Here is a 25,788-nt window from a genome sequence, read left to right on the forward strand (position 1 = left end):
AAATGACAGGAGACAGTCAACAAATAGGCATGTTTAAAAAAATAGTATTCTGGAGGCTTTTATTATAGAGATAAATTCTACAAATTTTTGAGAGCACTCGCTGATCATATTACAGTAATATTGATAATTATTGATGCTCTTTTTAAAATATTTTATTATTTTATGTGTATGAGTGCATTGCCTGCATGTATGCGAGGGCACCTGTGTCCTGCAGTGCTGAGGAGGTCAGAAGGAGGGCTTTGGATTCCTCTGGAACTGGAGTCAAGGATGGTTCCTAGCCACCATGTGGGTGCTGGGAATCGAACCTAGGCCTCTGCAAGAGCAGTTAGTGCTCTCAACCGCTGAGCCATCTCTCCCATAGTGTCTGTGCATTGTTTATTCAGTATGGGGTTGTTATTAAGTATCCTTGAGGGGAAGTACAGCTGTAATTGTAACCTTTCTTTCTGGCACCATTTCCTTGCATGCCCTTAAGTCAGTTAAGAGTTGCAAAGATCTATTCTGAGGTCATGAGTATTCCCTTATTTAAAGGATGAGATTATTTAGGTTTAAAATGTAGCTCCGAGGTAGAGCTGCTGACTAGCATGGCAAGGCCCTCAAAACAAACATCACCACGCCGCCCCCCTGACTTCTGTGATGGCTCAGCTGATGAGGGTGCTTGGTACCTGACCACCTAATTTAGAGCCTCAGAACCCACATAGTGTAGTGAACGAATGGACTCCTGCAAGTTGTCCTCTGACCTCCACATGCCCCCTCAAGTAAATAATGTAAAAACATTTTTAATTAAAAAAAACTAGCCCGTAGCACCGTAGTCCTCAGCTATTCCTTTCTGGCCAGGCTTAAACCAGGTTAACAGTGCTCCTCTCTAGGACTTCAAATTCAGGAGCTTTTGATCAACTGGAGGTGGATGCTAAATCTCTCCCACAGTGGATTTGAAAAACAGTAAACAGTTTTGAACAAGTTCAAGCAATCAATGACTTTGGCTGTCTCACGCGTTGATAGGGACTGAGAATGTTTAATTAGGTTATAAGGTCAGCTCAGGGTCTGAAAGTAGAGACTTGATAGGCTTTTAGAGCTGGAAGGCTTTTTGAAGACGTGTCCAGCCTCTTCGTTTTACAGAAGAGAAAAACCAAGGCCCTGGGACACATTGAACCTTAATGTAGGTCACTCCGTTAATTAGTGACAGGAGAACTCCAGTGTCCCAAGGCCTTCCCAGGACAGTGGCTTTCAAGTGCGTGCCCTGCTGCTCAACCCGCGTCGCCGTCCTATCGTTTATTTAAGTTCAGCTCCTCTTCCCGGAGATCTGGGACGGGAGCCTGGCTTTCAGCGCCGGCCTCCCACGCGAGGCGTGCTCGCGCGGGCCACGACTCCCGGCCGGGCTGCTTTTGCGGCAGGTGCTCAGCACCTGGCCTGAGTCGCTGCATCCAGCGCGGGGCTCCCGCTTTTACCGCCCACGCGTGTCACCACGGCCTCGGCGCGGTAGGAGAACGTGCGTGGGGACCCACGCCGCTCAGAAAGGCTCCGAGAACCTCGGGAGCCGCCGGTGCCCGCGTGAGTGACCCCGCGGTGGCCTGCTGGTGGCCGGGGCGTGCCCGCCGGAGCCTGACGTGGCGGCGGGGCCGCGGGCGGGCTGCGCGAGCTGCACTGCCCCGCGCTCCGGCCAGAGGGCGCCCAGCCCCAGCCCTTCCCCGCCCCGAGACCGCCCGGGGCTGCAGGAGTAACCGCGCGGGTGATTGGGTCGGCGGCGCGGCGGGGCCATGTTGGAGCCGGGCGGCACCCCCGCCTGTCGCCGCCCTTCGCCCTAGATCGGACCGGGCTGCGACGGAAGGGCAGCGGCGCGGGGAACCTCCCTTCTGGGGTGCCCCACGCAGCCAGAGCCGCGACCCGAGCTGCGCCGGTCACGGCCGCCCCTCCGCGCCCCGGCCAATCAGCGGCGCGAGCACATATATGTAAATGACGCGCCGGGTGCTGCGGGAGTGCAGCTCGCAGGGGCTGGTGGGGTCGCGCTGGGGGAGTGAACCCGGCCAATCAGGCGGGTGCGTGGCGGCGCGGGGGGGCGGTGCCCCTGCTCTCCTCCCCCTCTCCCTCCCGGCCCTGCGCTGACAGGGGGGCCTGGCCGAGCCGCCGGTAAGTGCCTCCGCTATCCTCTACGGCCCGCCACCGCCGGCGTGGGAAGGAAGCCCGGGCGCAGCGGGGCCCGGGCTGCCGCTCAACTGGTGGGCGAGGCGGGGGCGGTTCTGTCAGCTAGGTGGTCGCCCCCGCTCGGACAGCAGCGCGTGTCAGTCTGGGGCGAGGCGGGGGGCTGCGGGGGCGCCTCAGTCATGGCGAAGCGCGAGCCGGCGGGCGGCGGTGAGTACGTGCGGGGTCGGGCCGGCGGCCGGGGCGGGGCGGCGTGGGGCTCCGGGGAGGGGGCGCTGCCCGCACGTGTGGCCCAGCGCGGGGCCGGCCCGCCTGTCATGGCTGCGGCGCTGCCCTCTCCCCCAGCCCCGGACCCCAGTCGGGACCAGGCGCTGCGCCTGTTGCTTCGGCGGGAGGTGAACTCGGGAGGACCGGACGCGGGCCGGGGCCTCCCCCTCGGCCGGTCCCCGCCGGGACTTGGGCTTCCCTGGGTCTTGCAGCCTGTCCCCCGCCCGCTGTCTCGCCGCCGTGACTCATGACAGGGCGTCCCGCGCGAGCGCTGTGCCCCGGAGCATCGGACGCCGCCGGCTGTCTCCCCAGGCCTCGCCTCGGGGTTCCAGACACCCTGCGCCCCGCAGCCACCTCGAGGGCCTCTCCACGTCTGCCGCGGGACCGGCCCCTGCTGCGGCTTCCTTGCAGTCTGTCTGGGTGTGGGACGTGTTGGGTGGATCCAGGGATCCCTTCGCGGACATCCCCAAGCCAAGCAGGACCCGGAAAGCCTGGGTGTCTACTCGCCTGTCACAGCTGCCAGCTCAAGAGAGTGATTTGCTTGTTCCTTTTTTGGTTTTGTTTTGCCTTTTGAAAAAGGAAAAGGGAAAGCAAAACTTTTCAGGATAGAACTGACAAGAATAAAGTTGTGATACAGTTGTGCTATAACAGTGCTACACTGTTACTTTTCTGGAAGCCTGGTATTTGACACTACTGTGACTTTATCCATTTATGTAGAATACTCATGTTTTCAGAAACTTCCCCTATTAAGAAAAGTTTATACTAATAAAAATCTCTATCACATTGGTCCTGGAGAGATGGCACAGAGGTTTAAGAGCCCTGTCAAGAGAACCTGAGTTCAGATCCCAGCACCCATATCAGGAAGCCCACAGATGTCTGTAACTTCAACGCCAAGCGGACCTTCGTGGGCGCGGGCGCACACACAGACACACTCAACACTTAAAATCTTTTTTTAAAAGTCACCATCGGAATTTTGTTTCCCGGTTTCATTGCCCCCTTTTCCTTTTTTCTCTTCTCTCGACTTCAGCTTCTCCAATTCTATCTACTTCGACTATGATTTGAATAGAAAATAGGACTTACATTGTGTAGTGTGTAATTCTACCTATTGTACAATCTAAAAGAACCACTAGGTATACAAACACTTGTCTATTCAGAACACAAACTTAGGATTCCATGTTGGGGTGAGGGGGTAGGAAGGTGTTTGTCCTTTGTAGTGCAGTAGCTTACCATAGTATCTTTCTTTTGTCTTGAATTTACAAAACTTGAATTTAGATACATACACCTTTTTGCTAACAGCAGGCAGCATAGAGTCTTATATAGGATGTTTGATAAACAAATAAAATTTGCTTGGAACAAGTTAGCCTGTATTGTGTGTCTGTGAAGACTTGTTTCTAATACAGCTTTAACAAGTCACACTAAGTAGTTATAGAATACAAAACTTTTCTGTTTCTCCTTTGGCTTTAATAATTCCCTGAGCCAGGAGTACTGGCACAGGCCTGTAATTCCAGCATCAGGAGGCAGAGGCAGGAGAATCCTTATAAGTGAAGTGGGTTCCAGGCTGTCTAGAGCTGCATAGCAAGACTGTCTCAAAAAACAAAATCCAGAACAAAAACTGAAATTAAGTACTCCATCATATTGGCTTGTCTTAGTCCTTTAGGGTTTCCTTTAAACTACAGACGATGTAATTAGGGGCATGAACTGCCCTGAAGAACAAAGTAGTTGTCTCCCAGATTTGGTTAAGGGTAACTTTGTCATCTTTGAATAACATTCAGAGAAATGGATAGTGTAGTAACCCCCCCCCACACACACACCGAACAGCTTGTGATTGTTGACCAGTAGATGATGTCTTAAAGCACAGAAAATGTTATTAGAAAATAAAAGTGTTGCTAGCATAAGTAAAACCCTTTTCCTAATGTAGAAGGAGTACAGGATGAGGACAGTGAGGCAAGCCTGACTCTTTAGCTGTGTAGTCATAGTCAAGTGTCTTGATTCTTGTCAGCTTTATATTGCTCTAGGATAAAAAAGCGGTTCCCTCCTTTTTACAGTTTTAGGATTCTAAGTGTCTGCTCTGTCATGTGAAATTAAAAAAAAAAAAAAAGGCAGAGGTTTAAAAAACAGTGGTATAGTTGTATTTTTGCAAAAAGCATTTTTTTTTTAAAGAAAATGTTATGTTAGCAGGTATGAATAAAGGTAAGAAAGTAGTATTCTCAAAAAAAAGTATAGGAAAATATTAAGATTAATGAAATTACAGTTTCCACCTTGGAAGTATCTTGAGTTAATTTACTTCCTCCACACCTTTATCCTAGGCGATTGAATATTCTTCATTTCATAGTATTAGACGTTTGTGGTGTAGTTGAGACAGAACTGAAGGAACAGCTTAATTTATACATTTAGAACAGGAATTGAAATACCATTACAAATTGAGTAAAATCTAAATAGTAGATTGAGTAGTCTATTAATAGTAATGTTTTTGTATCTGATATTCTAAAAGGTATTTGTCAAACCAGTCATGGTAGCTCTCTACTGTGTCCCAGCACTTAGGTGGCTAAGATGGGCAGATTTCCCTGAGTTTAAGGCCTGCCTAGCCTGCATAGTAAGTTCAGGTCAGACTGGAATACAGAGTGAGACCCTGTCTTAAAAACAACCAACACTTTTATCGTTTGATATAAATGTGGATGAAAAAGCCAGTTAGATTCAGATATGAAAAAAATTGAAATTGTAGGAGAGGTCAGTCTCTAAACAAAAAAACAAAAATGGAAGAGAGAGATGGCTCAGTGGGTAAAGGCACTGTGGCCAATACTGACAACCTGAGTTCAGTCCCAGAAACCCACATGGTAGGAGAGAACTGAGGTCCTTTGGCTGCCTCAAGTGTGCAGTTGTTGTATACATCCATACACAAAACAAAATTCAATACAAGTTTTTTTTTAACATAAAAAAATGGAAATAACTGACCTAGTGGGGAAGTTTTATCAAATAATCAGCATAGTAAATACAGATCTAGGTAAGAGTATAGAAGATTAATGCAATTGATCAGAGGGAAAGCATGCTGCTCTACATTTGAAAAAGCTTAAAAGCTGAAAATTGAAGTGAGAAGTTTATGGACATTTCACAGAATGATTACACTTTAACCCTTAAAATGCCTGTAATTGTTGTCTTAACATGGGACACAAATTTTTAATATAATGCAAGATTTGGCCCTTTTACACACATTTTGCTGCTTCAAGTTGCCAGTTAAGTTTTTAGAGGGTTCTGCTCCTTAGAAACAGATGGAAAGCTGGTCAGGTGACACTGGAGAGCCCTGGAGGACAGCCACTTGAGCTGTAATTCATTCTTCAGATGCCAGTTTACTCATGTCCATTCATTCATTAAGCAAAGTGATTGTGCTCCCTTAATTTATTACTTTATTAGATATAAGTTAGTAATAATATATCAAGTGATTTCTACTTTCATGGAACCTGTGGTCTAAGAGTGAAGATAATTGTAAAATGACAATGTATAATGAATTTGATGAGGAAAAAGAATAGTGCTATGAGAGACAAATGTGGAGGATTTTAGAGTTTATGGTTAGAGAATGCCCAGGGAGTAATTTTTTTTTTTTTTTTTTTTTTTTTTTTTTTTTTTTTTTTGGTCTTTTTGAGACGGGTCTCCCTGTAAACCCCAGCTGGCCTGGAATTTGCTATGTAGACCAGGCTTGCCTCGAACTCACAGAGATCCACTTGCCTCTGCCTCCCAAGTGCTGAGAATTAAAGGTCTGTGTGGTGTAGGAGTGATTTTTAAAAAAATATTTTATTATTTTAATTTTATATGTATGAGTGTATTGCCTGCATGTGTGTAAGTGTACCCATGTCGTGCAGTATTATTTATTATTTTAATTTTATATGTATGAGTGTATTGCCTGCATGTGTGTAAGTGTACCCATGTTGTGCAGTACCCATGTAGGACAGAAGAGGGTGTTGAATACCTTGTTACAGATGGTTGTTCACCACCATGTAGGTCCTCTCTGAGAGCAGCCACTGCTCTTAACAGCTGAACCAAATCTCTAGCCCCCTTAGGGAGTAGTATTTAAATTGAGATGTTAAAGAGTAAGAAGCCAGAAAAGGCCAGGCATGGTTGTGAGCGCCTTCCATCCCAGCGCTTGGGAGGCAGGAGCTTGGTAGATCACTGTGCAGTCGAGACCAGCCTGGTTTACATAGTAAGTTCTGGGTGAGCTGGGGGTACAGGGAGACCATGTCTCAGAAAAATATATTTGAAGGCTGTGAGGGAAGAACTTCATTTATATTTTAAGAAATAGCCAGTCATGGTGGCATATAACTATAATCCTAGCACTTGGGAGGTAGAGGCAGAGGGATCAAGAGTTCAAGGCCAGCCTTTGCTACATAGCAAGTTTGAGACCAGTCTGGGCACTGTCTAAAACAACCTCTTTGAAAATGGAGAAAAGAAGGCATGCAAGCCCTGGCATTGTGGTACCGAAGGTGTCTGTGTAAGCTAGCTACCATCAGAGCTGATACTGGGATACAGCTGTAAAGATGAAGGAAAGGAAAGATGATATGTCATACACCTTTTGTGTGTTTTATAGATGTCCTTTCCTTGAGAGAAACAAAGGAAATGATGAGCTGAGAATGAGAAATTATTGACAACTTCATGATGGAGTGGATGTTAGGAAGTAACTGTCAGCAGTTATTTCATTGATGATTTCTGGCTTAAGGAGCAAGATGCATGGTATGTGATTTGCTGAGATGAAGATGATGAGGGGAAGGCAGGATCTGGTGAGAAAACAAGTTTTAAGCATCATCCCCAGACAAGTGCTTCAGAAGGTTGAGTCTGTCTTTTTGTGATTGCCTCAAGGACAAGTGCCTCAGGACAGGATTGACTGTCTTTTGACACTGTAGTAAAACATATTCATCGAGTATGTTTTTCTGCTGCTTTTTTGTTTTTTTCCCCTGAGTCAGAATCTTACCTTATAGCCTCACTGGCCGGGAGCTCACTGTGTTAACCAGACTGACCTCAGGTTTTCAGCAGTCTTTCTGCTTTAGTCTCTTTAGTGCTGGGATTACAGGTGTGTACCACCATACCTGGCTTTTTCAGAGAGCATATTTTAAGTAGAAAGAAGCAAGCTTTATATTTGCATTAAAAACTGGTAACTGAGAGCTGGAGAGATGACTTTAAGAGCATATACTGCTATTCCAGAGGACCTGAGTGCAATTCTTAAGCACCCACATCAGGTGATTCACAACCATCTGTAACTACAACTCTAGGAGATCTGGTGCCCTCTTTGGCCACTGTGGGCAAAGCAAGCATATATATATATATATGCCTATAACTGAATGGTGGCTTACAAACATCTATAATTCCAAATCCAGTGGATTGAACACCCTGTTCTGGCTTCTGAGGACACCAGGCATATACATGGTATACATATATACATGTAAACAAACTGTCATATGCATAAAACAAAAGTAAATAAAAAACTGATGACTTCTAAGAGTATACTTCAATTTTTGAATGCTTCTTTGTGAATAGTCTCATAATTCAGCTTATATTGGATATGAAGTTTTGAGTGGAGATAATAAAACTTGACTATACTCAGCCAGGTATGGTGGTACTATCTGTAATCCCAGCGCTGAAAAGATAGATATAGGGGGATCACTGCGAGTTGGAGGCCAGGAAAGGATAAATGGTGAGGCACTATTTCAGAAAACCAAAACATAGAAAATAAATACATCCCTAATCTGAAAATTCGAAGTTCATCACTAAGCACCTCTAATCTGAAAATTCACAATTCCTGTAAAAACAAAAAAATTCCTGTAAAAATCTGAAACGTTGAATGCTGACATGACACTAACAAGTTGAAAATTCTACATCTGTCTTGTGTGTAAAGGTGTACTAATTCTCTTCAGCTATTTATAGAAGATATATATGAAACAAATTTCATGTTTAGATTTGGGTCCCATTCTCAGGAGGGGTGTATATGTATGTGTGTTTATAAATATTCTGAAATCTAGACTTCAAGTCCCAAGCATTTCAGATATAGATGTTCAGTCTATATATTTTAGATTGATATTATCTAGTACTTAGATGAGAGTGCAGAATATGAAAATTTAGTAGTCTTGATAGTGTTTGCCTTTTTTTTTTTTTTTTTTGTCTTTTTGAGACTGGGTCGGGTCTCCCTATAGCCCCAGCTGGCCTAATACTCACTATGTAGACCAGGCTGGTCTTGAACTCACAGAGATATACCTGCCTCTGCCTTCTTCGTGCTAGGATTAAAGGCATGTGCCACCACGCCCAGCTTTAGTTTTGATATTCTTTTTAAAAATATTTAATTTTTATTTTATGTGTATGCATGTATTGCCTGCTTGTAGGTAAGTGCACCCATGTCCTGCAATGCCCACAAAGGACAGAAGAGGCTGTCAGATCCCCTGGAACTGGAGTTACGGACAATTGTTAGCTGCCATGTGGGTACTGGAATTCGAACCCGGGTCTTCTGCAGGAACAGCCAGTGTTCTTAACCGCTGAGCCATCTCTCCAGCCCCCTAGTCTTGATATTCTTAAGATTAATGGTACTCTATGTTTGATTTCAGTTTTGGTTTTTTTCGAGATAAGGTCTCTGTGTAGCCCAGGTGGGCCACAATCTCAAGATCCTCTTGCCTCAGCCTTCTGAATCCTAGGATTATAGATACCATGCCCATATTAGGACAATGACAATTTTGACAAATACTCTCTTATGAGCAGCAGGTATTAACTTTGTAATTTTTAAAAAATATTATTTTTATTTTATGTATATGAGTGTATTGCCTGCATGTATGTGAGTGCACCCATGTCATGCAGTGCCACAGAGGTCAGAAGAGGGCTTCGGATTCCCCTGGAGCTGGAGTTAACGATGGTTCGTAGCCACCATGTGGGTGCTGGGAATTGAACCCCGGTCCTCTGCAAGAGCAGTCAGTGCTCTTAAGTGCTGACTGAGCTAGCTCTCCAGCCCCTTAACTTTATAATTTTTAATAAGATTTTCATTTGATAGCGCTAATGAGTGAAGCCACAGCTCAGGTTGTTGCTAGATGTTATCAAATAACTGTTCGACAGATGTTTCTCTTATAATTTGATGTTTGTTTGTTTGTTTGAGACAAGGTCTTCTTGTAGCTCCAGCTGACTTGGGAACTTGCTATATAAACCAGATCTCTCTCAGAGATCTACCTGTCTCTACCTCCCAAGTGCTGGGATTAAAAGCATGTACCACCACAAAGTCACGCCCATCTTTGACATATTTTAAACTTTTTAAAAATTATATATGTGATAGCGTGTGTGTGTGTGTGTGTGCGCACTGTAGCACATGTATGGATGTGAGAGGACAGCTTTTGGGAGTGGGTTCTTTTCTTTCACACAGGGATCCAGGGATTGGACTTGATGGTCACTAGGCAAGTGTCTTTACCAACTCTCATTATCCCTGATTTGGCATTATTAAGCAAAAATTAGCCAAGCAAATACTGTTTCGCTTTCTTTTTATTAAAAAAAAAAAAACTTTTTTCCTGCAAAGGACATGGTTTGAATTGTGAAACAGCATTGTATTTTTTGTCTGGTAAATGATCAACTTAGTTCACTTACCAATATAACGTGTCAAATCTTACTCAGTTGGAAATGGAAGATTGTACTGCTGAAAGAAAAGAAAACTATTAATCTTGTCAGTTATTTTGTAAGAGACAGGAAAAAAATAGTGGGGTAATGCAGAGTTTCATATTTTGCATAGTTTTTTTCTTGAAATTTTGTGCTGAATCATAAGTCAAGTAAATATATTTTTATTTTGAGACAAGGTTTTACTATGTCACTGAGGTGTCCCTGAATTTCTAATCCTCTTTCCTCAGTGTTAGAATTACAGATGTGTTTCGGGCTTAGCTCAAGTAAATTTAAATTTTTAAAAATTTTGCAGGGACTGGGAAGATAGCTCAGCAGTTAAAAGCACTGGCTGCTCTTGCAGAGGACCTGGGTTTGATTCCCAGTACCTACATGGCAACTAACAACTGCCCAAACTCCAGTTTCAGAGGATCCAGCACCCTCTTCTTGCCTCCGGAGGTATTGTACAACACAGGTGCACTTACATATATGCAGGCAAAACAGTTAAACACACTAAATAAAAATAAATAAAATTTAAGAGTTGGAGCTAGGGAGATAACTCAGTGAGTAAAGTACTTTCTGTGTAAGCGTGAGGACCTGAGATCTGCTCCCCAACGCCTACATGAAAAATCAGGTGCCATTTGCATGAGTCTCTACAACCTCTGTGCTGAGGAGGCATATGCAGGTAGATCACTGAAGGTCATTGGCCAGCTAGTTGAACTGAATAGGTGAGCTCCAAATTCTGTGAGAGATCCTGTCTCAAAGAGAAAGGTGGAGGGACTGCCAAGATGACTCAATGGGTAAAGGTGCTTGTCACCAAATCTGAGAACTTTAGTTCAGTCCTTGCAATTCACATGGTGGAAGGAGAGAATTAACTCCTACAAGTTACCCCCTGACTTTCACACTTGCACTGTGGAATGTGCATACACCCCTCCTGTAATAAATAAATAAATGTAATTAAAAATAAGGTGGAGAGCAATGGAGGAGTACTCCAACTTTGACTTCTGTTCTCCACATGCACATGCATTGGTGAGCTCACCCATACATACATGCACACACACAAAAACCACAAGTACTAATTTTTTTGTTAAAAGATATATATATATATTTTGTCTTTTTGAGACAGGGTCTCCCTGTAGGCCCAGCTGGCCTAGAACTCACTGTGTAGACCAGGCTGGCCTCGAACTCATAGAGACCCACCTGCCTCTGCCTCCCAAGTGCTAGGACTAAAGGTGCGTGCCACCACATCCAACTGTTAAAAGATATTTTTAAATTGTTTTTAATTTTGAAATATTTATCTTTAAAATGGCAGTTAAGGCTTCATTTTAAAATTGTTTTGTTCCACTGAAGAAACTCAGCCCCTTCATCTAAAATAAGTCTGGCTTAGTTGGACATTTTTAAAAACACAGATAGCTCTGTAGGTAGAAGTGCTTGCTACACAAGCCCTGAGTTTGATCCCAGAATATACAGTGGAAGTGTGAGAGAACTCATTCCCAACAATTGTCCTCTGACTTTGACGTGCCTTGGTACACAAACACACACACTAATAGGAATGTTTAAAACAGTGAGGTTAAATTTTTACTTATTATTTAATTTATTTTTCTTTTTTTTTTTTTTTTTTGGGTTTTTTAGAGACAGTTTCTTCCTGTAGCCCCAGCTGACCTGGAACTCTCTATGGAGCCCGGGCGGGACTCGAACCCAAAAATACCCGCCTGCCTCTGCCTCCTGAGTGCTGGGATTAAAGGCATGCGCCACCACTCCCAGCCTTATTTGGAGACGGAGTCTTACTGTGTAGCCCTTGCTGGCCTGGGTCTCACTATATAAACCATGCTAGCCTTGAACTTACAGAGAGATCTGCTTGCCTCTGCATCCCGAGTGCTAGGGTTTTGTGTATGTGTTATGTGAGCATGCATGTGGCATGCATGTGAAGGTCAGAGGGCAACTTTGCAGTTTATTCTCTTTCCACCTTTACATGGATTCTTGCCATCCCAAAGGCATTTCAAAGTATAGACTTGCCACTCTAGTTTGTTTTGTAATTGAACCATCTGAGGTATAGAGAAACTGAATTACTCGAGGTACAGATAAAATGGAAGACTTTTAGAGTTTCTATGATGCAATGCATTCACTGCTTGTTTTACTTTGGTGAACTTGTGTTAAAATCAATAGAATTGGGGCTGGAGAGATGGCTTAACGGTTAAGAACATTGGTTGTTCTTGCAAAAGACCCAGGTTTGAATTCTAGTGCCCACATGGCAGCTAACAACTGTCTGTAACTCCAGTTTCAGGGGATCCAACAGCCTCTTCTGACCTCCGCGGGCATTACACGACACGGGTGCACTTACCTACATGCAGACAATACATGCATACACATAAAATAAAAATAATAAATACAAATTTTAAAAATCAGTAGAATTTAGAAATTACTGATGTCATTTCAGAGACCACATTGTTTGCCCTTGTACTGCAATTGAGTGGCATCTGTTCTGTAGTTTATAAATATTTCCTTAGACTGTTTCATCTTAGCCTGTCTTTTTTTTTTTTTTTTCTTCAGATTTTTGGTATTTTATGTGATGTGTGTGTGTCTGCTTGTTTGTATGTGCACCATGAGTTCAGTGCCTGCAGAGTCCAGAAAAGAGCACTGGATCCCTAGAACTGGAGTTACAGGTAGTTGTAAGCTGCTGGATATGGATGCTGAGAACTGAACTTTGGTCCTCTGCAAGAGCAGCAAATCGTTTTAATCACTGAGCCCCTTTGTTTTATTTTTAATTTTTTTTTTTTCTTGGTCTTTTTGAGACAAAGTCTCTCTGTAGCCCCAGCTGTCCTGGAACTCACTATGTAGACCAGACTGGCCCTGAACTCACAGAGATCCGCCTACCTCTGCCTCCCAGGTGCTGGGATTAAAGGTATATGCCACCACACCCGGCTATTTTAAAATTTTTATTCTATTATTTTTAAGACAGAATTTCTCTCTGTAGCTAAGTATGACCTATTCACCGTGTAGCCCGAGTTGGCCTCAAAGCCATGTCACTCCTCCTGTCTCAGCTTCCCAAGTGCTACAATTACAGGCATGAGACACTGCACCTAGCTTAGGCTTTTAAAAACTTTTTTTTGTTAAATTATGACAGATGTGCAGAAAGTATATAAATCACATGTATAGAAGACTATGATTTATTACAAGGTAAACATGTCTTTGAAACTACCACCCAGGTCAAAAAAAGAGAACATTATCATTAGCAGCCCAGAAGCTCCTCTTACACGCCTTTCTAATTACCACTCCCTTTCTGCCTTCCCAGAGGGACCATTATCCTGGCTTCTATAACCATAGATTAGTTTGCCTGTTTTTGAACTTTATTAAGTGGAATGATATACAGTCCTTAGTATAATATTTCTGTGACAAACCTGTCCATGCAGGCTACAGTGAATAATACGGATGGAGCATTCCTGTCCATGTCTTGGTAAACATGCATACATTTCTGTGGGTTTTATATATTTATGTTTTTAAATATTTTTTTTTGATTTTTATTTTATATCTATCAGTGTTTCACTTGCATGTATGTAAGTGCACCTGTGTGGACAATGCCTGCAGAGGCCAGAAGAGGGTGCTAGATCCTCCAGAGGTGGAATTATGGATATTTGTTCACTACCAGTAAGTGCTGGGAACAAACACCAGTCCTCTGTAAGAGCATCCAGTGCTTTTAAGTGCTGACTCATCTCTCCAGCCTTGCATGTAAAGTCACATTTTGGAGGATATATTGAAGATGTGTCAAGATCTGATCAAGTTTTTGAAGTGCTAAGTGAATTTAGTAACATGAAATCACTGGGTAGAACTTAGTTTTAAACTACTTCAAGTCAAGAAAAACTACAGCAAAGAAAATACAGGATAGTGTAATGTCCTGAAAGCTAAGAGAATTTCCATGAAGTGAAGGGGTTAATTGGACTGAGTGTATACAACATGTAAACAGTTTTTCTTATGTGTCAGACATTGCTGAGTTGGTATCTGAGATAACTGTCATAGTCTTTATTTCCTGTTTTTTAAAAAAATTTTATTTTTATTTTAATGTGTATGAGTGTATTGCCTACCTGTATTAAGTGTACCCACGTCTGTAGTGCATGGCCATAGAGGTCAGAAGACAATGTTGGATCCCCTGGAACTGGAGTACAGTTGTAAGCTATCATGTGTGTACTGGGAATTGAACCTGAATCCTCTGCAAGAGCAGCCAGGCTTTTTAACTGCTGAGCCATCTCTCCAGTTCCTCTTTTCCTGTTTATTAAAAAGTAAAAAAAAAAAAAATTTTTTTTTTTCTTTTCTCTTCTTAAGACAGAGTCTCCCTGTAGCCCCAGCTGTCCTGGAACTCACTATGTAGACCTGAACTCACAGAGATCCGCCTGCCTTTGCCTCCCAAGTGCTGGGATTAAAGGTGTGCGCCATCACACCCAGCAAAAATTATTTTTTATTATTATTAGATTTTTGTTTGGGTGGGAGGTGGTATATGCCACAACATGAGTGTGGAGGTTAGAGGACTATTCTTCCACTGTGTGAGTCCTGGGAATGGAACTCAGGTTGGGAAGCTTGGAGGCAGGTGCCTTATCCTTTGAGTCATCTTGATGGCCCCATAATCTTTATTTCTTTTTTGTTGTTATTTTAGGGATGGGGTCTCATTGCGTTGCTCAGGCTATTTTCAAGTCTCTGGTCTCAAGTGATCTACTTGCCATAGTCTTTATTCTTAAAGCATTCAAAGGACGTGCATTCATGAAGGAAGATTTCTTTTGGAAGACAGAATTTGTATTTAGCTTCTGTTGTTACTTTGGTTACTAATTGCAAGTATTGTCTTAGTGTTCAAAGACAGGGATTAATCAAGCACTTTAATTTATCTAGGAAATTACTGTTGATTGCATGTATAGTTGCAGTAATTTGATGAGCACAGAAAATATAAAGTACAAGAGGTTAACAGGCTAATAGATATTTATAAAATGTAGGCAGCACAGCAAATCACTTGTTTTCGATATTTGGCATTGAATGCTCAGGTAGAAGTAGGATGATTTGGTTTGTACCAGCTTGTCATATAAGGTAAAGAAGACCTGCTGATACCCACCCTTTGGAGAGAATTGGGGAATTGCAAGATGATTAAAGATCCTAGAAAGATATGGAATAATGGGGGGGGGACCTCAAGTCCTTTTGTATGGCTTATAGGAATTAAGAAGTGAAAGATTTAAGTTTTAAAAAGACTGCGACTGGAGAGATGATTCAACGTTAAGAGCACTGGCTGTTGTTGCAAAAGACCAGGGTTCAGATCCCAGCAACCACATGGTAGTTAACAACCATCTAAAATAACTTCAATTCCAGGGAATCCAACACCCTCTATGTCCTGTGCAGGCTCTGCACAACACGGGTGTACTTGCACACATGCAGGCATAACACTCATATAAACAAAGAGCCATACTTTTCTGAAACAGCTAAATGAAAAAAAGATATGTGCAGACAGATACTTGGTTCTGAAAAGATGATTGTGTGGTGACTTTCAGCTGGAAAACCTCAGAAAGACTAAGTGGTAAGTAAGGTTATGCTTAAATAAAAAGGAATTTCAGTACTGAATATTTTTCAGTACTTTTCAGTATCGAATACTTGAGAGATAAAGTAAGTGTAAAACATAGAGTGTAAAGCATAGAGAATTGAATTGAAAAATTTCTAAGTAGAGGCAAGGGCCACATTGAAGGTAAATTATGTAAGTTAGTATTCATCAGCAAGGTCCTCAACTAATAAATATTAGAAGTACAACAAGTATTCAGAAAATGTTAATTGGACTAGAGCTGGAGATACTATTATAGTGGTGATTGCAGTACAGTATGGTAGATGGAATGAATGAAAAAGTAATGAGGTATCAAGGGGAAGAATTGACAGCCTTCAAGGTAAGGCAGAAACTGTGAGGAATTCTGGAGAAGCTGAAAGGTAGAGGGAGGGCTTGAATCACCAAGGCTTTGGGCAAGGCAGAAAACATGGTGGAAATGAAAGGTTTGAGAGGGAAGACCATATGTATTATATGGCATTTATATATTTTAAATACTTTTTAAAAAATTTTTTATTATTTTTTTGTGTATGCATGTATTGCCTGCATGTAGGTAAGTGCACCTGTATCGTGCAATGCCCACGGAGGACAGAAGAGACAGTCAGACCCCCTGGAACTGGAGTTAACGGACAGTTGTTAGCTGTCATGTGGGTGCTAGAATTTGAACCTGGGTCTTCTGCAGGAACAGTCAAGTGTTCTTAACTACTGAGCCATCTTCTCCAGCCCCCTTGAATATGTTTTTTTTTAGTTTTTATATTTTAAATCTTTGAAAATTCAGCATATGAATTTGTTTCCTTTTTTTTTTTTTTTTTTTTTTTTTTTTTTTTTTTTTGTCTTTTTGAGACAGGGTCTCCCCGTAGCCCCAACTGTCCTGGAACTCACTATGTAGATCCGCCTGCCTCTCTGCTTCCCAAGTCCTGGGATTAAAGGCATGCGCCACCACACCCGGCTGTTTCCTGTTTTTAATCCTAATTGAAATTATTTGGCTTCACAATGTTATACTTAATTTGATAAGGGTATGACTAATGTTAAGGGCTACTTCATTTAAATACTGTTAACTTGCTAGGAAATTGTAATTCTAAAACAAAAATTTGTTTTATCATTTGTGAATTTCTACTCTTACATTGTGAGATTGTTTTAAATTTTTTTCTAGTCATTCATAATAGTGCATTTCTGTAATTACAGTACTGACCCAGGAGAATGTCTGAGAGTTCAAGGATAGCCTGGGCTATGTAGCCAGACTCAGTTTCATAAACCGGAGACTAAATACTAAATTATATGAATCCTCACAAAAATAAACAGTTGAATTTAGTAAATAACCAGCTATCTGAAGAGAAAATGTTAATATAAACAGTATATGAAATCTGTAAAATAAAATCTTGAAAAGGGGGAAGAGAGGAAGAGAAAACCTAAGGCCCTGTCTTCCTTTCAGTGACTACAGATTATCTGGCATTCCAAGAAGCTTAGTTTGAAAACAGTGTTTATACAGTGCTTTACTTGGATTATATTACAATAGTTCTATATGATCACTGCTCCCCCTTCCCATTTTACTGAGGTAGAAACAGAACTTCAAAATGATTATGTGACTTTACTAGGATTACATAGCTAGAAAGTGATGAAGCCAAGCTTCTAACCATAACTGGTAGCTCATCTGTAATCCCAGTACTTGGTTTATTTCTCTTAGTTTTTAAAAAAAATATTTATCTTTTTATTTTATTTGAATGAGTGTATTGTCTGCATGTGTATAAGTGCATCTATATTGTGCAGTGCCCGCGGAGGTCAGAAGAAGGCATTGGATCCCCTGAAACTGGAGTTATGAATGATTGTTAGCTGCCATGTGGGTGCTGGGAATCAAACCCAGGTCCTCTGCAAGGGCAGTCAGTGCTCTTAACCACTGAGCCATCTCTACAGCCCTCTCTCTAGGTTCTAATTCCCTCAGTTAATAGGGTAGCTTTTTTTGTTTTAGGATGAATTTTTTAATATTAGCTTTCTCCTTGAACCTAGGATGAGTCCACATCCTAGATAAAAGACTTCTACTTGGCCTCACCCCAGCCTCTTTAAAATTGTATTTTGTGAAGAGGTTTCACAAGTTGCTCATGATCTTCCTATCTCAGCCTCTCTTTTTGTTGGAATTATTATTATGTTAAGGCATGATTTATTTTATTTTATTTTATCATTATTATTTTTTGAGGCAAGGTCTCACTGTATAGCTCTGTGTGGCCTAGAATACATAGAGATCACCTGCCTCTGCTTCCCAAGTGCCAACTTAAGCCATATATACATATACATATGCATATATAAATATACATATGCATTTATTATTATTATTATTATTATTTGTCTTTTTGACACAGGGTCTCTCTGTAGCCCCAGCTGGCCTTGAACTCACCATGTAGACCAGAATGGCCTTGAACTCAGAGATCTGCCTGCCTCTGCCTCCTGAGTGCTGGGAGTAAAGGCATGTGCCACCACACCCAGCTTAAGCCATGATTTTTTAAAAGAAATTTTACATTAGGTCATTATGGATGATGTCCTGAAGAGGCCTCACTATGTATTCCCTGACTAACCTGGAACTCACTCTGTAGATGAGGCTGGTTTTGAACCTCATAGAAATCTGCCTGCTTCTGCCCCCTGAGCACTGGTGTGCACCATCAGTACAGGCATACTTTCCTGTCTTATGTATATGTGCTCCACTGAGTTCACATAAAGTTCCCTGTATGAGCATGAATGGGAGTTTATTTACTATATGGTGGCTACTTATCTGTGACTACACCACTGAAGAAAATGACACCCCCTTCTTCCAGCCATTATTCACTGTCAGTAGTCCTTTAGGATACCTGTAAAATACCAGCACTCCAGAGGCAGGTGACAACTTCAATCTTGTGCAGGTCTTCTGTAGGTTAACCAGTGCAGTCACCATGTTATGTCCTAAAGAGATGGTTTCATAGCACTCCTCCCCAACCTCTGGGAGCGTCTCAGAAATGGGTAGAAAGAATGTCAGAACGTGTCTGTGTCTGTGTCTGTGTGTGTTATTATAGATTTCCTGTTTAGGACTGAGTTTGCCACATTCACTATTCTCTGCATGTTGACCAGTTGTGAGTATCTGTATTAACCACGATTTACTGCAAAAAGAAGGTTCCAATGAAGGTTGGGACCAGAACCAATGTATGGCTATAAAGATACATATTTATAAGGTAGGTAGTTTGATATCATTTAGCAGAATGATTGTGAAAGTTCTCCTCTAGAGTCTATGATATTCCTAGGTACAGATTCTTGACCAGGATTATAGTACCAGGCATGAGTTCCCTCTTATGGAAAGTACTTCAAATCCAATCAGAAAGTAGTTTACCCCTATAACATTCATGTTCTTATTGCTATAATGGGCAATCTTGCTAGGCTGGTTGTTATTCTGGCTTGCAGGGTTCACAACTGGGTAAGAATGTTCATGACTTTTGTCCCTCGGCAACCTGCATACTTTTTAAAATCATTTATTTATTTATTTTGGTCTTTAAAAATTTTTTTTGGTCTTTTTCACTATGAAGACCAGGCTGGTGTCAAACTCACAGAGATCCACTTTCCTCTGCCTCGTGAATGCTGGGACTAAAGGTGTGTGCCACCATGCCCGGCTTTTATTTTTCAGTCTTTTTGAAATGGTCTCCCTGTAGCCCCAGCTGTCCTGGAACTCACTATGTAGACTAGGCAGTCTTGAACTCACAGAGCTCTGTCTTCCAAGTGCTGGGACTACAAGCATGGGCCACCATGCCCAGCTGTAGTACCTTCTCAAACTGAAAGCTGGCTAGCTTGGCAGAAGCTTTCAGGTCAGTTCTGACTTGATTTCTCCATGTCCTGTCAACAAAGTGTGTAGCATCTTCAACAGTAGGTCTTAATGATCAAATTCTGGTGGGCAACTAAGTATTGACTATTTTTTTTACTCAGTTGATTGCTCTGTAGTGTGCCAATTCGATTCCTTTCTTTTCAGTAATTGAAAATCATTTCCTTAATGTTTATCTTGAAGATTACAGCTAATAGTAGCCTATTATGTTAATTTATTTTTATTTATATGTAGGAGTATTTTACATACATGTATATAAGTGCACCCATGTATGCAATGCCGTCTGAGGTCAAAAGAGGGCAGTGGATTCCCCAGAACTGGAGTTATAGATGGTTGTTAGTGCCCTTAGCCACTGAGCCATCTCTCCAGCCCCCTATTTTATTATGTTTTTTGGTGATAAGGCCCCACCAGGATGGCCTCAAATTCACTGTCAAGTCTCAAGTGTTTTGAGTGCTGGAGTTCCAGGCATGTATCATTATTTCTAGCTCAAAACAACCTTTTTGTTTTGTTTTTGAGATACATGTTCAACTATATAATTAGATCAGGCTGGCCTCCAAGTTTCAGTTATCCTACCCCCTCTGCCTCTGGAGTGCTGGTATTTTACAGGTATGCACATACACTACTACACAGTTTCACAGCAACCTATTTTATATTTTAAGTTACATTTATTTACATTTATTTATCCTGTGTGTGTGTATGCATGTGCAGGGTGGGGGGTGGGGCGCAAGTACCATTGTGCACCAGAGAGGCCAGAGGATAACTTTTCGAGAGTCAGGTCTCTTGATACCATTTGGGTTCCAGTGATTGAACTTAGATCATCAGGCTTGACAGCAAGTGCCTTTACCCACTGAACCATCTTGTTGGCTTACAACAACCTATTTTAAATGGGCATTTAGTTTCAGTAATATACACACTCTGCATTCAGAGTTTTGTCTTTATAAATCTTTGTACATTGTGTGTTCATTAATAAGAATTTAAAATTAACGTTTTGGGACAGGAGACATGACTCAGAAGCTAAAAGAGTGCTAGCTGCTCCTCAGAGGGTGGGGTTTGGTTCCCAGCACAGACAGCAGGTAAAAACTGTCTGTACCTTGTAACCCCAGTTACAGGGAATCTTGACACCCTCTTCTGGCCTCCACAGGCACTGCACACACAAATACACTTAAATACATGCATGCAAAACACTCAAACACATAAAATAAAAATAATTTAAAATAGATTTTTTATTCTTTTGCCCTTAAGATCATATAAGAAAAAACATGTTTGTATTAGTTATTTTTCTGCTGCTGTGATTGAAACACTGACCAAAGCAGTTTGTAGAAGGAAGAGTTTATTTGAGCTTATGGTTCCAAAGGGGCAAGAGTCCATCATGGCAGGGAAGCATGGTGGCAGAGGTGGCTGGAAGAGGAGCGGCAGCTAAACTCTCACATCTTCAAGCAGGCTCAGGAAGCAAGAGCTGACTTGAGATCTGGCAAGGTTTAAGAAGTCTCTCAGCCTGCCCCCAGTAACTTCCTTCCTCGAGCATACCCACACCTTCTAAGACTTCCCAAAACAGTGCCACAAACTGTGGACAAAATGTCCAGATACTTGGAGCCTATTGGGGACAGTCTCATTCAAACTATCTCCTTCTACTCCCTGGCCTCCATAGGCTCATTACCATATAAAATGCAAAATGCATTTAGCTAAACCTTCAAAGTCCCTATAGTCTTTACCAGTCTCACTATTACTCAGAAGTCCACAGTCCAAAGTCTCTTCTGAGACTCAGGACAATCTCTTAACTGTAAGCCCCTGTGAAATTAAAAGACACATTACATACTCCCGATATACAGTGGAACCAAATACACATTCCCATTCCAAAAGGGAGGAATAGAGGCATAGTGAGGATATACTGGACCAAAACAAGACTGAAAACCAGCAGGGCAAAGGACAAATCCAGTAACTCAATGTCTGACTTCTTGGACTTTACTTCCAAGGGACTCAGATGGCTCAGCCTCTCCAGCTTTGCTGCACTTAACATACATTTCTCTCTTGGGCTCATTTTCTTGGTAGATGTCTCACAGCTCTGGCATCAAGATCATCTTCTTGGGGTCTCCACTGCTAACCAGGCTTCGCCTTCATGGCTTCACACAATGGCCTATCAGGGACTTCTTTATGCAGGGGGACCCCAGCTGCACACTGCCTGGCCTCGGGGGCTCTCTGAAACCATGGAGGAAGAACTGATGACCCCTTCACTCTTGCATCTTTCATGCCTATAAAGCCAGCACCAGGTGAATGACACTGCCAAGTTTGGCTGCAAGTTTGGGATGATCTCCAGCCTACTTTATCTATTTTAGGGGCTCCTGCAGCATTTTCCTTTCACAAGTTGGAGGCTTAGCTGGGTGTGGTCTTGCCCTGGAGGCATTCTCTCCATTGTTTAAATGCAAATCTCTGAGTCTCTTTAATCACTTTAATTTTATCAAAGAGATTCTCTCCAGCACAGACCCAGGTTCCAGTGTTTATCTTAGTGCTCTTGTTCAATCCAAACTACATTCTGTATTTATTTCTGCCCATTTGATCTTTTTCACTGTAGATGTACATAATATTCACCATTAATAGCCACATTACCATTTCTATGTTAGGCAGTCTTGAAATTTCTTCCACCAGAGAAATTAGTCCACCGCTTTTCAACTTAGCCTCAGGCAACTTTTTTGGTTTTGGGCAGATTCCAGCCAAACTCTTCTAAAATATCCCAATTGCTCCTTAAAGTCCTTATTGTCCCTCTGGAACTGCATTTTTCTCAGCATTACTTTCTTCCAGGCACTTATTAGAATGGCCTGTTAAGCTCTGCTTACTGTAATCAACCACTTTTCTAGTCTAAACTTCCAAAGTCTTCCACATTCCTCCAAAACCCCACACGGACAGGTTCTTCACAGCCAGCAGCCCACTCTCTGGTACCAATTATTGTGTTGGTTACTTTTCTGTTGCTGTGATAGAAACACTGACCAAAGCAACTTATAGAAGGAAGTTTATTTGAGCTTATAGTTCCAAAGGGGCAAGAGTCCATCATGGTGGGGAGGCATGGTGGCAGAGGTTGCTGTGGGTAGAGCAGAAGCTAAGCTTTATATCTTCAAGCAGGCATAGGAAGCAAGAGCAACTTGAGACCAGCAAGGCTTAAGAACTCTCTAAGCCCACCCAGTGACTTGCTTCCTTCAAAATCGCCACACCTTCTAAGACCTCCCAAACAGCGCCACCACCTGGAAACAAAATGTCCAAGTTTTGGAGCCTATGGGGACATTCTCATTCACACCAGCACAGTGTTAATACACAAAGGTACAAGAGTACTGACTTTTGTATCTATGCAGCTAGCTTTGCCGGTGCTTCTGCTCCTTTTCATGGCTTACAGACAGACCCTCGTACCCTCCTTTCATTTCCTCTCAAAGGATTTTCAGAGGCATTTCTGTTTGTGGTTTCATAGTTTCTGATTTTGGTGGTGGGAGTAGAGGTAGTGAGTCCATGATGACCTCAAACTTACTATATAGCCCAGATTCTCCCTGAACTTGTCCTCTTACCTCAACTTTTTGAGTGCTGAAATTGCAGGAGTAATGTGTGATCATGGCTGGCTATCGCAGAAGCATTTCTTTTAGTGCAGCTGTGCTAGTAATTCCCCTGGCTTTTATCTGTTAGTGTCTTAATTTCTCCTTTACCTTGAAGAGCAGTTTTCTACATAGAGACTTAGTGGGTTTTTTTGCTTCTGCATTTGAAATGACTTACTACCTCTAGCCCCATGGTTTCTGATTAAAATTAAGTCTTTTGTACTTGTCAGTCCTTTTTTGCTGCTTTTATGACTCTATAAACTTTGTTTTTTGACAGTTTGACTGTAATGTGTCTCAGTGTGAATGTCCTTGAGTTTATTCTGTTTGGAGTTTGTTGAACTGGATTCATAAGATTTATGTCTTTAAGAGCTGGATGTGTTGGCACCATAATCCTAGCATTTGGGAGGCAGAGACGGGATTGCCGGTTTGAAACTAGCCTCGGCTACATGGTGACACCTTGTGTTTTTTGTCTTCTTTTTTTTTTTCAATTCATGTCTTATTTGGGGAGTTTTTAGTCATTTTTCTCTTCCTCATTCTGTCTTCCTGGGAGCCCTCAGTGTGTGTTGTTATGTTGAGATGCTTGACATTGGCTCACAAGCCCCACTCAGTTCACTTTCCTTCATTTTTCTTTGTATTTCTCAGTCTGAGTGACTTCAGTGATCAAGCTTTCTATTTTCCTTCCTTTGGTCAAATCTCCTTATAAATGACTGTAGTGAATTTTTAATTTGATATGCTTTTGAGCGCTATAATTCCTGCTTTTTTTTTTTTTTTCTTTTTTTTTTTCTTAATCTACTTTAAAGCTGGGTGTGGTGGTACACGCCTTTAGTCCCAGCACTCCGGGGGCAAAGACAGGTGGATCTCTGTGAGTTATAGGCCAGCCTGGTCCACATAGTGAATTCCATGCCAGCTGGGGCTACAGGGAGACCTAGTTTCAAAAAGACAAAAAAAAAAAAAAAAAAAAAAATTCTACGTTAGCACAGCACACATGCAGGCAAAACACACATATACATAAAATAAAAATAATATGTGGGATATTAAATAAAATAAATTGTACTTCATTACTGGTATTTTCATTTTGTTCCTATCATTTTTCTAGTTTACTATTCTCTTGAGATACGGTTTCCATTAGCTGTTTAGAGTGCATTTAATACAATTGATTCATTCCTTGTCCACTAAATTCAGTGTATATACTGAATTTTTAACTTAATTTTATTTTATTTTGGAAGTTCTTGAGGCAAACTCTACCTGCAGTCCCAGCTGACCTTGTTCTCACAGAGATCCACCTGCCTCTGCCTCCCAAGTGCTAGGATTATAGGTGTGTGCCACCACACCCAGTTTGGACATTCTTAAGGTCAGAACCTACTTGTCTTTTGTTGTGTGTGTATGTAAAAACACCTGCAGTATTTGATATTTCAAATCTGTAAATCTGTTACCTTGCCCCTGAGTTTTCTGTTCCTGATTATCAAGTGACTCTTTCCAGCTGGTCTCTGAAGTGACTGTGTTTCTTCTGTGTGGTCACTGAAGGTTCTGTCTTAACATAGCTTCAGACTGTTTTCCTTATTTCTTTTTCGGTAGTGGTGCTGGGAATTGAAGCCAGGGCTTGGCTTCTTCATTCACCATTTACAGTTTACCACTGACATACATTCCCAGTACTCCACTTGCATTACTTTTTTCCTTTTTTAGCATTCTTCTGGCTGCTGTAAAACCTTAGCTCTTTTCTAGGTTTCTGCTGAAGTTGATTTTGATGATTTCCTTTTTAAAAATCATTGTTGAAAAATGCTTGAAGTGTGTTAGAAGCTGTCTACTCTGCCATTTTGCTAACAGCAGTCTCTCATGCTTGGATTCTTTAGTCAACGGTGAAGGCCTTTGTGACTGAAGCAAGGGTGTGATCAAGAGAAGAGAGCAAAATATGGGGGTAGAAAGCTGTTCAGGAGGGAGTGGAAGGCCATAATATAGTTATAGTTATAATGGGGATTTCTGTATTACTGGTGAGATAAAGAGTCATTGGCAAGCTGTGAGCAAAATGGCCTGTTTGGCATAAAATCATTACTAGGCAAAGTAGCTAGCAGGGAGTTGTTACCTGCATGTCCATACACAGGAGACGTTGATTGGGTGTATGGGTCTAAGCTAATCTAGAAATATAATAGATATTAATTGGGAGTTACCAGCATATATAATATTTAGCACTTGAGACTAGGTATAATTACCTTGAGAGTGAGTATAGCTAAAATGAAAAAACTTAGGCTACATCTCCAATATTTAGAGACGAGAGGTTAGACAAGAGAGTTTCTTGTCTGTCATTAAGCATTTCAGGGAAGACTCCTTGATAACTTGATACTGCTGATAGGCAATTTAATTGAAGCCCGAAAAATAACCCTTGGGCTTAGTGTTGTGAAGATTAGTAGGCCTCTAATCAGGTCAGTTAGGTAGGTGGTGGGAATAAAACTGATTTCAAATGATAAATAAGGCATTCATGGTGGCATATATGTAGTCCTGACACTTGGGAGGCTAAGACAGGAGGATTGCCCTGGGTTCAAGCAGCTTGAGCAACCTTATCTCAAAATAATAGAAAAGGTTAGGGATTTGTTTCAGTGGTAGATCACTGAGTTTGATCCCCACCAACACATATACATACGCTCTCTCACACTTTTTTTTTCTTTTTACTTCTTTGAGACTGAGAGGTGGTTCTCACTCTGCCCAGGCTGACTTTGAATTTGAAACAGTCCTGCCTCAGCTTCCTCTGGAGTGCTGGGATTACAAAACCTTCTATGCCCAGCTTAGAGGAAGAAATTTTCTAAAAAGCAATGTCTTCTAAA

General features: G+C 41.9%; 1 protein-coding gene across 8 annotated transcripts in view; it reads left to right on the top strand.

The window, feature by feature from the left end:
• Chd9 (chromodomain helicase DNA binding protein 9) overlaps window positions 1-25,788 on the top strand; it is a 270,300-nt gene that overhangs the window by 86,959 nt on the left and 157,553 nt on the right. The window contains exon 1 of one of the 8 annotated variants that reach the window (XM_008830059.3): window positions 1,745-2,124. The exons of 4 other annotated variants lie outside the window; for them this stretch is intronic. The gene's annotated coding sequence lies outside the window, so the exon portion shown is untranslated. 3 more of the 8 variants (XM_008830056.3, XM_029562045.1, XM_029562043.1) reach the window with 3 other exon arrangements.

Source organism: Nannospalax galili, unplaced genomic scaffold (assembly GCF_000622305.1).
Source record: "Nannospalax galili isolate Female #2095 unplaced genomic scaffold, S.galili_v1.0 scaffold274, whole genome shotgun sequence".
NCBI classification, from domain to species: Eukaryota; Metazoa; Chordata; class Mammalia; order Rodentia; family Spalacidae; genus Nannospalax; species Nannospalax galili.